Here is a 15,834-nt window from a genome sequence, read left to right as displayed (position 1 = left end):
GAGGCATGCAAACTATACCTGAGTTTTTTCCCTCACTCCTTCACTACTGGGGAGGAAAAAGTGAGGTTTGTATTGATCTTATTACAGGTTGACCCTCAAATTTGGGCCCTACGATTATCCTCCTCTGGCTCTGCCCGTTTTTCCCTTGAAACCTTCTTAAACACCATGGCATTACTTTATGATGACCTGGATCGTGCCTCATCTGCCGATACCGCGATTCGTAAATTACGCCAGGGAAAACGGGATGCTGAGGTGTATTGAGTTCCGCCGGTGGGTTGTAGAAACTGGTTGGAACGACATGGCTCTTCGTAGCTCTCTGATACTGTCAAGGACAGCTTAGTAAACTACCCTCTGTCTACTAATTTGGATGATTTCATGTCTCTTGCCATCCAAGTAGATAGAAGACAGGGAGAGAGAAGGGGTTTGAAGGGTACTTCCTTTCCTACTGGGTTTGCTAATGTTAAGCCAACTAACCCCTCTGTGCCTCTACCTCAGTAGGAACCCATGCAATTGGGAAAAAGTCATCTAACTCCTGAGGAAAAGGCCCGCAGGTGGTCTCAGGGTCTATTTATTTACTGTGGGGACAAGGGTCATTTTCTCAACCAGTGTCCTAAGAGGCCAGGAAACTTCAAAGCCTAAATGGAGAATGGGAGCTCAAAAATTTTCCCAAATTTTCCTCTAGGATCATGGTACTTGTTAAGTTAACCTGGCCTACTGTATCTGTTAAGGTTTCTGCTTTTGTGGATTCTGGGGCGGCAGGAAATTTTGTGGATGCGGCCTTCGCAGTAAGGTTTAATATCCTCTAATACCCCTTATTCCTCCCATGAGAATCTTAGCCGTAGACTAAGCCCTTTGGGGTCAGGTTTGGTAACTAAGAAAACTGTGGCATTGTCCATGTGCACCAACAACTTGCACTCTGAGGAGTTATCCTTCTATGTTATCGAGAGTTCTTCATCTTCTCCTCTAATTTTAGCTGCGGCTTATGCTGAATTCTCTGATGTTTTCTCTAAAAAAGCTGCAGAAACATTACCCCCACAAAGGCGTTATGATTGCCCAATTGATCACATCCCTGGGTCTATTCCCCCTAGAGGGAGAACTTATCCTCTTTCGTTGCCCAAAGCCCAAGCAATGAAGGAGTACATGAAAGAAAATCTCAAAAGAGGTTTTATTAGGCCCTCTAGTTCCCCTGCTGGTGCTGGGTTATTTTTTGTGGGCAAGTAGGATGGAGGTCTTTGCCCATGTATTGATTATAGGGGCCTTAATAAAATCACCATCAAAAACCGCTATCCCCTTCCGCTGATTTCTGAGTTATTTGATCAGGTCAAGAATGCTACCACCTATTCTAAACTTGACCTTAGGGGTGCATATAACCTCATTCGTATCAGGGAAGGGGATGAGTGGAAAACGGCGTTTAACACCAGGGATGGCTACCGCGAATATTTAGTTATGCCATTCGGCCTTTGCCATGCCCTGCAGTGTTTCAGGAATTTGTCAATGACAATTGGATAACCCCATATATGTATTGTTGGTTGTAAAGATACAGCCACCAAACTCCCCAAAGCCAGTGCATTGCTTCAGAGATATTATTATTATAATTAGGGATGCGCCGAATCCACTTGTTTGGACTCGGCCAAACCCCCGAATCCTTCACGAAAGATTTGGCTGAATACTGAACCGAATCCAAACCCTAATTTGCATATGCAAATCAGGGGTGGGAAGGGGAAAGCATTTTTTACTTCCTTGTTTTCTGACCAAAAGTCACGCAATTTCCCTCCCCCTAATTTGCATATGCAAATTAGGATTTGGGTTCGGTTCAGAGGGGAAAAAGGATTCAGCCGAATCCGAATCCTGCTGAAAAAGGCCGAATCCTGAACCGAATCCTGGATTCGCTGCATCTCTAATTATAATTAGGACATGTATTTATAAAGTGCCACCATACTTCACAAGGCTGTACATAAGCTTACAGGCCACCCTGGCTAAAATATATAGGGGTGGGGATAAATTATACAAAAGGTATAAAAATATGTAGTTGTGGGGGAAGTGTATGTTGGAGAAATACTGAAAGTGATATATCTTATTGAGGAGATAATATGTCAACAGAATGTGATGTTTAGTAGATGATTAGATTAAGACAGAAGGTCATGGAAGACATTGGAGACTGGCTTCAATTGAATGCAGTCAGTAAAAACTAGATTGAAGTGGGTCAAGTAAAGACATTAGAAAGAAAGGGGGTTAAGGAGTAGTAAACAGCTAGAAGAAGACAAATGATCAAGTTATGAATTTTTTTATAGTAAGAGTGATAAGTGCATGTTTAAAGTAAGAAGGGAATGTCCCAGTGGAGAGAGAGAGCATTATCCAATATATGAGAACGTGTGTGGGGGCCTGTGCCAAGTGCTGGCCTATGAGTGACAGGGCTGGTATTGGGTGCTGCCATTTCATTCTTAATGGCGTCTATGTTCTCTTGAAAGTGTATGGCAAGATCTTGGGCTCTAAGAGACGAGGGTCAGGCTGGAGTGGGCAGAGGAGGAAGGTGAAAACTTGGAACAGGCATTTTGGATTAGATCACTGTGAGGATATTCATTTTGTAAAATATGTTTTCTTGGCAAGAGTGAGGGCAGTATTGTAAGATTAAAGCATTCATATGCAGTGTATGAAGTCTGCTTTTACAGCTAAAAACTGAGGGCTGTGCTCTAAAATCACATCTTGTAGTTCTTCCATTTTAAACCCCTCCCCCTTCAACTGTGAACTATTTGCAGCTAAAGTTTCCTTGGGCTTCCCTATATTTGGCTAGACTCCAGTGCATCCATATTTCCTCCTGTTCTGAATCATAGGCAAGTTCATTTATTGATCCTGTTATACTCTGCCGTTACCTTCACCTTCAATCTGGCATTGCTCCAGGAGTCCCACAGCATCCAGCGCCAATACACCCAGCAGACTTGTCTCCAAAATTAAAGGACCAGAAACCTCAAAAAATTAAATTGTTTTAAAGTAATAAAAATATAATGCAGTGTTGCCCTGCACTAATAAAACTGCTGTTTGCTTCAGAAACACTACGATTGTTTTTATAAATAAGCTGCTGTGTAGCAATGGGGGCAGTCATTCAAATGAGAAAAGGCTCAAGTTACACAGCAGATAGCAGATAAGCTCTGTAAAACATAATGTTGTTATCTGTTATCCACTATTTATAGCCTTTTGTTAAATTTCCACCATGGCTATACAGCAGCTTTTTTATATGAATTATAGTAGTGTTTCTAAAGCAAACAGGTCAGTTTTACTTTAAAACACTTTAATTTTTTGGTGTGAGGAATAGTTACTGGAGAAATTGACATACAGCATCTGTCAGCTGTTTTGCTCTCATTCATGTCATTGTGGCTGGGCAGTAACATACTTAAGGATGCACCGAATACAGGATTTGGTTTGGGATTCTGCCTTTTTGAGCAGGATTTGGATTTGGCCAAATCCAAGTACCTGGCTGAACCGAATCCAAAAAGTCACATAACGTTTTTTGGCACACAAACAAGTAAGTTAAAAAATGTTTAGCCGCTTGCTGCTTATGCAGTTCTCTTTGCCGCTTTTCCCCTAATTTACATATGCAAATTAGGGTTTCCGATTCGGTTCAGTATTCGGCCAAATCTTTCACAAAGTATTTGGCTGAATCCTAATATAGTGGATACAGTGCATCCCTAAACATAATAAACCTACATTTTAAGGATCCATGAAGCTGCGCATTTCAAGGAGAAGGAAAGCTACAGAGGCATTTTATTGCCAATAGATTAGCTGCAATAGTACAAGCTAGAATGCTATATTTATTCTGTAGAATGTTTTACCATACCTGAGTAAAAAGCTCTTGAAACTCTCTGTTTGTTTAGAATAGGAGCTGCAGTATTAATGTGGTGTGACATCACTTCCTGCCTGAGTCTCTCCCTGCTCTGGGCTCAGATTACAGTAGAGAAGGGAGGGGTGGGGGGAGAGGAGCAAACTGAGCATGCTCTTGCCCAGGGCAATGAGGTTTAAGCTGAAGGCAGGAAGTCTGATACAGAAGCCCATGTGTACACAATAGAAGGAAAGAAATGCAGTATTTCTTTTGACTCAGAGCAACATTACTTTGGGGGTTTACTGGTATATTTAGATGGGCCTTTCTGATAAGGCTTACTTAGTTTTAACCTTTCCTTCTCCTTTCATATTGGATTAAGCCCTCTCTTTGAGGTGCAGCAATTGGTTAGGCCTCCCATTAGCTGATCACAGAATTTATAATATATATGAAAAGACTGCTGTACAACACTCATCCAATTTTCCATAATCCTGCTGATTCTTAGTATAATGAAGCCAAAAACGTCAATGTCATATATCCATCGTCTGGATAATTATGATGAGACATTAGGTAAATGGTACTAAACTGTGGGTGCCAACAGCATTGTACGATCTCCAAATGCATGAGAGGTGAAGCTGAAACTTTGTATAGATATTAATTGAAAGCAAATGAGAGAATAGTTAACGCTTTAAGTGCTAACTATATTAGCTGTATCTTTTGTGACAAAAGATGGAAGTAAATCTCAACCTCTGTGAACAAAACAGAGCAAAAAATGTGGTGGAATCCTAAATGAATGACATGTAAATGAGAACGGGGCTGACATGTTGGCCATCGGCAAATACATTGTAATATACTAAACCAACATCTGCTAGAAGAGGGCTTGATAAATATAAAAACAATAATATAAATAATTCGATATTTTACGTCCAAATTAATATACACTTTAAAGTAAAGGTAATTGACATACAGCAACTTCATAGGGCATTGGGCAGCAAGAAGCAAGTCAAGAATACATAGCATAAAGTAAACACATTTTGTTAGTACAGGTATGGGATGAATTATTCAGAAACCTGTTATCCAGAAAGCTCCGAATTACAGGAAGGCCATCTCTGCATTTTAATCAAATAATTAAAGTTTTTAAAAATGATTTCCCTTTTCTCTGTAATAATAAAACAGTACATTGTTTTTGATCCCAACTAAGCGCAAAATTCACTAAAGGGCGAAATGGCCTGCGCTAGCGAAAATTTGCCAAAAAGACAATCCACGGGGACATCTCCAATTTACTAACAGGAGTAGAGTACAATTCATTGGCAAAAGAGCTCAGAGTTAACAACGTTTTGCACCCTTTCGCCAAGTAAATTTTCACGATTGTTACTCCGCAAAAAGATGAAGCTACATTCTCAACAATCTTATGTCAGTGACATCATATCCTGTATGCTGAAAAGCCATAAAAAAAGTCAAAACTCTGTTTTTTCATAATTGGGATTATTTTTAAAAGTTGTAACTGTGAAGTTTCGTCTGCGAAACGTAACTTTTCATTTTGATGAATAAGCGTATGCACTGTGAATTAACGTTTGATGAAATTGCCCAAAGTGTAGCGGAGCCTTCCAATGAGAAAAATCGCCCTTTAGTAAATTTCTCCTTAAAGGAACAGTTGTGTAAAAATAAAACTTGGGTAAATAGATAGGCTGTGCAAAATAAAAAAAAGTTTCTAATATAGAGTTTAGCCAAAAATATAATGTATAAAGGCTGGAGTGAGCAGATGTCTCACAGAACAGAACAAATCACAACTTCCTGCTTTTCAGCTCTCTAACTCTGAGTAAGTCAGCGACTTGAAGGGGGACCACATGGGACATGACTGTTCAGTAAGTTTGCAATGGATCCTCAGCATTCAGCTCAGATTCAAAAGGAAACAGTTATGACCTATGAGGCCCCCCTCAAGTCACTGATTGGTTATTGCCTGGTAAGCAATCAGTGGAAACCTAGGGGAAAATTCACTAACCTCCGAAAATTCGCCAGCTACGGCTTTGCTCACAGCACACTTCGCCAGGCGTACATTCGCCAGAACACCGCTAATTCACTAAAAAAACTATTTTTTTAGGAACTCCTATCTATTCTATTGCAATTCGCCTGGTCTGAGGTGGCGAAGGCAAGTCTGTCGCAAGAGGTAACGTTCAGTAAAATCTGCATCTTAGTGAATTTGTGTAGTTACGTCCATTCGCCAGAGCGCAAATTCGCCAGGCGTTAGGGAGCGAAGTACCGATAGAGTCTATCTCCTTCGCTAACGAAGTACCGCCAGCAACCGTTAGTAAATCAGTGAAGTACAATTACGTCACCTTGCCCTTTAGTAAATTTGCCCCCAAGAGCGATGCAAAGCAGGAAGTAGTGTTCTGTTAGACATCCAGTCACTCCAGCCTTTATACATTACATTTTTGGATAACTATATTAGAAACATTTTTTATTTCTATTTACCCAGTTTTTATATAGTATGTTTTGTATTTGCAGTCTGTTCAAGTCTTTCTATTATTCAAGAAGATTATAGTATAATTGTGTGATTAGTGTGCACACAACTCTAGATATGTTGTATAATAATTTTGCTCATGTAAAGTCATCTGTTTGTGAAAGATTGACATGCTGTTCTTTTTAAGCTTCTGCAGAATCACAAGATATCCCATGCCAATTTCATGCATATGTTTTGCTTCTAATCTATTATGCCATCTGTAATACAAGCAGCACACTGACTAAACAAATACTATATTACCAGATACATTTACAGAAAGTGTCATGTTTTACAAGAAAGTGCAATATTTTTGTACACTTCTCTGTTTTTAGAATTCTGCATTTACTCCTAAAGAGAAACTATCTGCTAGGGGCAGATTTACTAAAACGCAAATTAATCAAATTTTTTTATGAAAACAAATCGGACAGACTCCCTTTCATGATTGTAACTCGTTTATCAATAATTTTTCTTGAAAAAATTAGAGCAACAAAACATCAGACAAAATCAATTTGTGTCGTACATTTGACGCTGTGAAATCTCAATATTATCGAGTTTTCACTCTTTCGGATTATTGTCCAGAAAACCCTAAATTTTTCACATTATCCAGAGCAGATCAAGGTCAGGAAACAACTTTAGTGATATCTACCATGGACTATACATGACCTCGAAGTTTGAGATGGCGTATTTTCGGATTTTTAGCAGCTTTGGGGTATGATAAATCTGTAAAAAATTTATTTTTTTTTCCATGAAAAATATGAGTTTTCCCAAAAAAATCTCGACCAGAAAAAATTAAGGTTTAATAAATATATGTATGTATATTTTTATTTGTATAGCGCTCCTTGAGGGCAAAGCACTGTACAGCAAAACAATAAATTAGTAGTGACAAACAAGGGTTCATTGAAGTAAAAAGTAACAATATGTGCATTATTAGAAATACAATAAACATAAATATAAAATATAATTACAATACAGATTAAATGCTCAGTTACATAGTTACATAGTTACATAGTTAAATTGGGTTGAAAAAAGACAAAGTCCATCAAGTTCAACCCCTCCAAATGAAAACCCAGCATCCCTACACACACCCCTCCCTACTTTTAATTAAAATTCTATATACCCATACCTATATTAACTATAGAGTTTAGTATCACAATAGCCTTTAATATTATGTCTGTCCAAAAATCATCCAAGCCATTCTTAAAGGCATTAACTGAATCAGCCATCACAACATCACCCGGCAGTGCATTCCACAACCTCACTGTCCTGACTGTGAAGAACCCTCTACGTTGCTTCAAATGAAAGTTCTTTTCTTCTAGTCTAAAGGGGTGGCCTCTGGTACGGTGATCCACTTTATGGGTAAAAAGGTCCCCTGCCATTTGTCTATAATGTCCTCTAATGTACTTGTAAAGTGTAATCATGTCCCCTCGCAAGCGCCTTTTTTCCAGAGAAAACAACCCCAACCTTGACAGTCTACCCTCATAATTTAAGTCTTCCGTCCCTCTAACCAATTTAGTTGCACGTCTCTGCACTCTCTCCAGCTCATTTATATCCCTCTTAAGGACTGGAGTCCAAAACTGAACTGCATACTCCAGATGAGGCCTTACCAGGGACCTATAAAGAGGCATAATTATGTTTTCATCCCTTGAGTTAATGCCCTTTTTTATGCAAGACAGTGTCAAGGAAACAAAAGGCTAGAGGACCCTACCCTGTATGGCTTACAGTCGAAATGGGAGGGTAACATACAGACACAATTCGGAGGGTTATTAAGGTGATGTAGGTTACAGTTTGTTACACTGTTATTTAAGTGCCAGTTCCCAATTCAGGTGTTATCCAGGTGCTCCCAGACAGGCCTGGACTGGCAATCTGTGGGTTCTGGCAAATGCCAGAGGGGCTGCTGTAAGGTCCCATAGAAACTCAGTATTTAGTGGGCTGATAGGGGCTTTTTGGGCCTCTGTGAGGGCTGATTGGGCCTCTGTGTACCTGAAATGCCAGGACCTATTTTAATTCTCAGTCCGGACCTGCTCCCAGAGGTAGTCTTTGAGTTTCGTTTTAAAAACACTGAAAGAGGATTCTCTCCGCAGAGATTCAGGAATGGCATTCCAAATATAAGGAGCCACAAGAGAGAAGGTTTTATAGAAAGCCATGATAAGGACTTGAGCAGGGAAGGGGCCTGTAGCCTTTTGGATGCGAGGAGAATAATTCTGGAAGTAGTGTTGCAGAGATGGGCATTAGGGAGGCCAGTTAGTAGTAGATTTAAGTAATCTAGTTGGGATAGGATGAGAGCATGCATGAGCGTCTTGGCTGTAGCAGGTGAAATGAAGGGACGGATTTTGGCAATATTGCTTAAGAAAAAGTGACAGGTTTTGACAATGGTGTTAATATGATCAGAGAAGGAGGAGTCAAAGGTTTCCCCCAGACAGCGTGCTGAGTTGACAGGGTTAATGAACATGCCATCAATAGAGATAGTAAAAGGGGGAGTAGGACCAGGATTAGTTGGAAAGATGATTAGTTCAGTTTTTCTTAGGCTGAGTTTGAGGTGGTGCTGGTTCATCCAATTTGAGATAGTTAGGAGGCAGTTAGAGATTTGAGCCTCTGTTACAGCTGTTAATGAAGGGGTGGATAAATATATTTGGGTATCATCAGCATACAGATGATAATTAAAGCCAAATGATCGAATGAGATCTCCCAAAGACAGAGTGTACAGGGAGAACAACAGTGGACCTTGCGGCACCCCCACGTTAAGTGGAACTGGAGATGAGGTGTTGTTAGCATAGCAGACAGTGAATGATCATTTAGAGAGGTAAGAAGAAAGCCAAGATGCAGCCTAGGTACGTATGCCAAACGAATACAGAATCCGCATCAGGAGAGAGTGGTCAACTGTATCAATGCAGATGATAAGTCAAGGAGGGATGGAGAAGTGACCTTTGGCTTTGGCAACCCAAAGATTGTTTGTAATTCTGCACAAAGCAGTGTCAATAGAGTGACCGGGCCGGAAACCAGATTGCAGAGGGTCCAACAGATAATGGGTGTGTAGAAAGTCAGTAACATGGGAGAACACAATACGTTCTAGCAGTTTAGAGGCAAGTGGTAGAAGTGAGACGGTAATTTGACAGGCAGGATGGGTCAAGTGTGGCCTTTTTAAGAATAGGCTTTACAGAGGCCTGTTTGAAAGGCGAAGGGAAGGTTCCATAAGCAGTGCTTGAGCAGAGAAGAAGGCATAGGGTCAAGGGGGTTGTGAGTGGGGAGGACAAGAGAAGCTTGGAGACTTCAGACATTGTTACCGGAGGGAAGCATTTAAGACATGCAAAAGGGGGCTTAGGAAGGAGGAGCTGGTTTGCATTAGTAGAGGTAGGGATCTGACTGTGAATGGACTCTACTTTGTCTTTAAAAAAATCAGCAAAGTCCTGAGGAGAGTGCGTCAGGTTGACCGATACTGTTGATGACGGATGGAGAAGAGTATTGAATAGAGAAAACAGGTGTCGTGGGTTGGATTTGTAAATGTTGATAAGGGTACTGTAGTACTCTTGCTTGACTTTCGACAAGGCAGAGTTGAGGCAGGACAGTAGAAATTTATAGTGAATAAAGTCTGCTTGCGTAATGGGATTTCTTCCACATATGTTCATCTTGTACAGGAGCATATAAAAATCTGGTTTGTGAATTCAGCCAGGGTCGTGGGTTTTGATCAGGGTACGATTAGCCTGTAAAGGGGCAAATGAGCAAACGGTTGAGCGTAGTATGTGCTTATACTCACTTACCAGGGTATCAGGATTAGACATCTCCTTAAAGGAAGTGAGACTGGACCTGAAAGATTGAGCTAAGGCTGGAAGGTCAATGTCACGTGTATCCCAAACTAAGACAGTGGGGGAAGAAGCAGGTGGGCATGGAGAGTGAGAGATGGAAAATGTAACCAAATGGTAATCGAAAAGGGTTCACTGTTAAAACCAAAGAGAGAGAGTTTTTTTAGTAAAGACTAGATCCAGAAAGTGGCCATCCTTATGAGTAGGGGTGTTTGTCAACGGCTGGAGCTCGTAGGAGGAGGTTAGGTGGAGAAACCTAGAGGGCCAGGGTTGTGAAGCATCATCGATGTGCAAGTTAAAATCCCCATGGATGATTGCAGGGCAGTCAGTGCATAGGAAGAAAACAAGACAGGTGTCAAAGTCAGAAAGAAAGGCAGCAGAGGAGGAGGCTGATTGGGGTCTGTAATGACAGCTACACGTACAGAGAATTAAGTACCTCAAAAGAGTTAAATAAGAAGGCTGGAGGAATAGGTTTGAACCGACAGCAAGAGGATAGGAGAAATCCAACTCCCCACCACGTCCAATGGTTCGGGGGCGTAAGAGAAAGAGCCCACCGTGAGAGAATGGAGCCTCAAATGGCATTATTATTTTGTGAGAGGCAGGTTTTGTGCAAGAAGACTAAGTGAATTAGAGCAAAAAAGATCATGGATTAATGTGGTTTTGTTAGTTAATAAATGGACCCCTTAGTGAGACTTTCAGCTTAATAAATAAAAACTCACCCGTGTTCTCTGCAATTCTATGTGGATTTTTATAACCGTATTTTTCATATGGTGAGTTCTATCTTTCACCCATATAGATACAATTCTAAAAATCCCATAGGATTGAATAGAATGTGGGTGATAAACCTGCCCCTTAGTGTATATAAATGCATAGGGAACTGTTCATCTGCTTTACTTGTACCCATGTGCTACTAGCAAAGCAACTGCTGATGTCCACAATGATGTGCATGTATGGGAGTTATTTATTAAAGTCCAAATGCCAAAAACTTGAAAATTACAATTTTGTTTTTACTATATAATCTGAATTTTTAGTGGAAACACATTCTGTGGTCTGCGCTGGAATTAGCCAGAAAATTTGACTATTTCTGACTTGGCAGCCAAAAATCTAAAAATTCGGGCTGATCGGAAAAAACTCCTATAAATTGAGCGATTTGGTTTTTGCTCAATTATTTTTTTGTCCCCAATCCGATTAAATCGTGCTTTTTTAATAATAAATAAGGTCCAATCATGGATTTTAGTTTGGTAGCACTTTTTTAATTAAAATAATCAGAAAAATGTGTATTTGATAAAAAGGCCCTGAGTACAAATGGATGGGGGGGGATAAAATGAAGTTACATACAGTTGCTGGTGTATTCAGGAAAGTGGTAGAGGTACTGTATGTATAGGGGAAAGCGGTATTCACACACTAGAAGGGCCAATCTCCTTTTAGGACTTTGTTTCATATTCATATGGGTTCATATGGGTTGCTTTCATAAGGATATTATTCAAATGCCTAATTAGGAGTTTTACCTTGTGATTTTGCTATTAAATTACAGCTTAAATTTTCCAAGAGCAAGAAATTAATCCGTATCAAAATGTTTTCACCAATGGAAATACCATTGGCAAAAGATCTGCAAAATACAGATATAACTCCCCAGAGCATTGAGACTGTTCATGTTATGTGAGACTGAACTCCCTTGCAACCAGGCAACACTGAGCTATTCTAGAATGGCATCACAGCTGCAGTCCAAATAGCTAAATAGTAAGGCACATTAGAGAGCAATTAATGTTAGCGTTCATGTAATATATAATTTGCAGATATAACAGGAGAATACATACAACAGGAGACACAATTTTAGACCCTGTGGACCCCTTCAGTGCTCAGGCAGCAGTGAGCTTGTTGTCAATCTGCCAGAATATGTTGATGCCAAGACATAGAACTCTGCATATCTTGGGGCTGGCAGTGGTATATTGGAAATACTATTCTAAAAGCAGCAGGATGAATAATGTTAGAGACAATTTATTTAGCAAAATTGTACATTGCTCTCATAGTTTATTTCATATTTTATATTAATATGCAGCTTTATGCTGGTTGACACTGTTCAATAGCTATTTTTATGTTTATCAAACAATTTATAACAGTCTGGACTCTGCTAAAGTTGCCTATCAACAGAGGATTCTAATGTGTTAATGGTCTCACCTTAAATGAGCACAATGATGCCATTATTAGCACATAGACGTATGTCATGATACATACATAGCACAGTTATTTTCCTGCCCCCCCCCCTCAGGTCTTGGCACACGTTAATGGTTCTATACCGGACAATCTTATACTGGTGTGCAACTATGTTAATGCAGTTTCTTTTATTTTACAATCTCTTGAGCAGTAGCTAAAAAGTAGCCTTGATGCATAATAATGCATAAGTCTTAGAAATAATACTGAAAATAATTAACATTATATAGTATCCTCTATCATATATGATATAGACCTGTGGTAGAAACAAGTAAGGGCTGACTGAATTGAATTCTCTATGACAGAATTGCTATGATCCCAATTCATATAACTATACTGGTGAGTCAAGTTTTACCCAATCCTTGCAAAAATGTGTAGTGATGAGCAAATCTTTTCGCCAGGCATGGATTCACAACAAAATTACGCAGTTCACCATTTGCAAATTTTTTCTCAAAAATCATCCGCAAAAAGTTTTGCTGCAACAAAAGTTGCTAAGACAAAATTCTCTCCAAGACAAAAAAGTCAGCATAAGAAAAAAACCGCCCACTGACTTTTATGCATTTGGAGTGAGAAAAAAATAGTTGCGCATAAAAAAATTTGACGCCTACTGACTTCAATTCGTTTTGAAAAGATTTTTTTTTTAAATTTCACAGATTTCTCGGCAAAACAACAGATTATATGACAGCGTTTCTCTTAAAATTATCAGGAACAAATAAAAACCAGTTGCACAGAGGGTTGCCACCTTTTCAGAAAAATTTTACCGGCCAGTGGTGGGGGAGGGAACAAAATGGTTGGGCCATGATGCAAAAGGGGTGGAGCTGCAGGGCGGTGATGCAAAAGGGGGCGGGGCAACATCACACGATGGCCAGAAGATGGAGAAAAGTGGGCCAAGGGCTTTTGTTAAGGGTATTACAAATTTACCAGCAAATACATTGCCAGTAATTTGTAATACCGGTCCCGGCCTTGGCAGGTGTTTTACCGGCCAGGTAAACTACTAGGGATGCACCAAATCCACTATTTTGGATTCGCCCGAACCCCCGAATCCTTCACAAAAGATTTGGCCAAATATCGAACCGAATTTGCATATGCAAATTAGGGGTGGAAAGGGGAAAACATGTTTTACTTTACTGTTTTGTAACAAAAAGTCATGCGATTTCCCTCCCTGCACCTAATTAGCATATGCAAATTAGGATTCAAATTTGGTTCGGCCGAATCCTGCTGTAAAAGGCCGAATCCTGGCCAAATCCCGAACCGAATCCTGAATTTGGTGCATCCCTACTTAGAAGAAGATTTACTCGAGGGCAAAGTGGCCAACGCTAGCATCAATTCACTAGTGTTAACCCCCGCAGGGACATTGCCAAATTACTAACGCGCGTAGGCTTCACTTTGCTAGCGAAAGAGATAGACGATATCGGTCATTCGCACTCTTTCGCCAGGTGACAATTCCCTCTGGTGAATGGACGTTACTCCGCAAATTCAGTGAAATGCAGATTTTACTGAAGTTACCTCTTTCGCCAGACTTGCCTTTGCCTGCTCAGACCAGACGAAGTGCACTGGAGTGCATAGGACTTCCTCAATCCTCTTTTACTTACATCAAATTTTTTAGTGGAAAAAGCTTCTGAGTGATAGCCTGCAAAAGTTTTTATTGGGTAACCGGGTTCCCCCATACACTTTCCAACATATGGAACATTAACTATACAGTGGGCTCATGTGTAGGGCATTATAACAACTCTATTTTCTTTATTAAGGTTCCCTGGACTTGTGTAATGTAATGTATTTGCTGCAACATATACGTCCATTCAACTTTAAATTACCTGCCCTACGCAAATTAACCTGAGTGCAAGACATTTAGCGAATTTGCGCTAGGCAGAAATGAACGCTAGCACATCTTCACTTTCAATTGCTCGCATTGCCGAAGTAACGCTAGCGAAACGTCGCCAGCATTCGCCACCCACAAGGAAACTCTGCATTCCAGTAAATTAGCGAATTTTCGTCTGGTGAAGTGTATCGATGGCTGCAAAGCGGTTGCTGGCGAATTTTCGCCCTCAAGTAAATCAGCCAGAAAGTAAACAGACACCAATCGAGTGCAACTGCACGGATGCAGTGAGACCGCATTAGATGCAGCACAATTACGTCTAATTTAACAACCTCATCCAAAATTACAGTGGAATTCTGGAGGAAAAAACATGAAGATTGTGCTCAAAATTGCAGTGTGCTCACTGCATCGGGCAAAGTGAAAGCTAATTCTAAGCAACTTTTCGATTAATCTTCATTATTTATTTTTTATAGTTTTTGAATTATTTGCCCTTTTCTTTTTAATCTTTCCAGCCATCAAATGGAAGGCGCTGACACCAACAAGATCCTCTGCTACTCTGGTAAGCCATTCGGCCATGGTCTTTTTTTTAATACAAAACCTCACTCAAAAGCAAGTTTATTCTCTTAACAAATAAATAGAAAACTTAATATCACCTTCATTTTGCCACCCTTTTGGCAGTGATCTGTCTTGTCTAATCATCTCCTACACATTAGCTTAAAAAAAGTCAAAAGCTAAAACAAAAACACTGTTTCTATGCAGTGTTTTGTTAACCATGTAAATAAAATCTAAGCTTTAGACTGGAGTTTATTGGTTGCTATGGTTATGTCATACAACTACTTCAGATGCAAGACTCAACTCACTTGTTTGTTAAATTTAATGTGCCAATGTAAACTGGAATAATTAATCCATTTGAATTGATTAATATTTTGTCTGATTTCCAGTTTACTAATTGTAACCCTAAAAAAAACTGCCAAAATATTATAGGATAATATTATTATCCTGAAAACTCTTTTTGTTGTAGTAAATATAGCAATATAGAATCACTATCAACTATGATGCCCATTACTGAAGTCCTACTATTGCACTCAGAGTGGCTCATAAAAGGTTGTACATTTCTTGTTTAGTGGGAAAATGCACAGATTATTTCAGTAGGGCCCTGTACTTGCCAACCTAGGTAGTAACCAGATCTGGACTGAGAGTCAAAATAGGCCCTGGCATTTCAGGTACCCAGAGGCCCCAACAGGCCACACAGAGGCCCAAATCGCACCCCCTCTGACATTTGCCAGAAGCCACAGATTGCCAGTCCCCCGTGTCTAGTAGTAACTGAAGGGCTATTGTTGCCTTGTATTCATCATGCAGGTCACATATGTTGTAGTTACTACGTGCTAAACATTCGCTAATATCCCTTTAACGTCGTCCCTTTCATTAAGGGGCAAATGTATCAAGGGTCGAATATCGAGGGTTAATTAACCCTCGATATTCGACTGGGGAATTAAAATCCATTTGACTTCGAATATCGAAGTCGAAGGATTTTGCGCAAATAGTTTGATCGAACGATCGCAGGAATAATCGTTCGAATAACGATTTGAAGGATTTTAATCCATCGATCGAAGGATTATCCTTCGACCAAAAAAAGATAGCCAAGCCTATGGGGACCTTCCCCATAGGCTAACATTGACTTCGGTAGCTCTTAGGTGGC

Source organism: Xenopus laevis, chromosome 4L, assembly GCF_017654675.1.
Source record: "Xenopus laevis strain J_2021 chromosome 4L, Xenopus_laevis_v10.1, whole genome shotgun sequence".
NCBI classification, from domain to species: Eukaryota; Metazoa; Chordata; class Amphibia; order Anura; family Pipidae; genus Xenopus; species Xenopus laevis.
Note: the sequence above shows the minus strand (reverse complement) of the source record.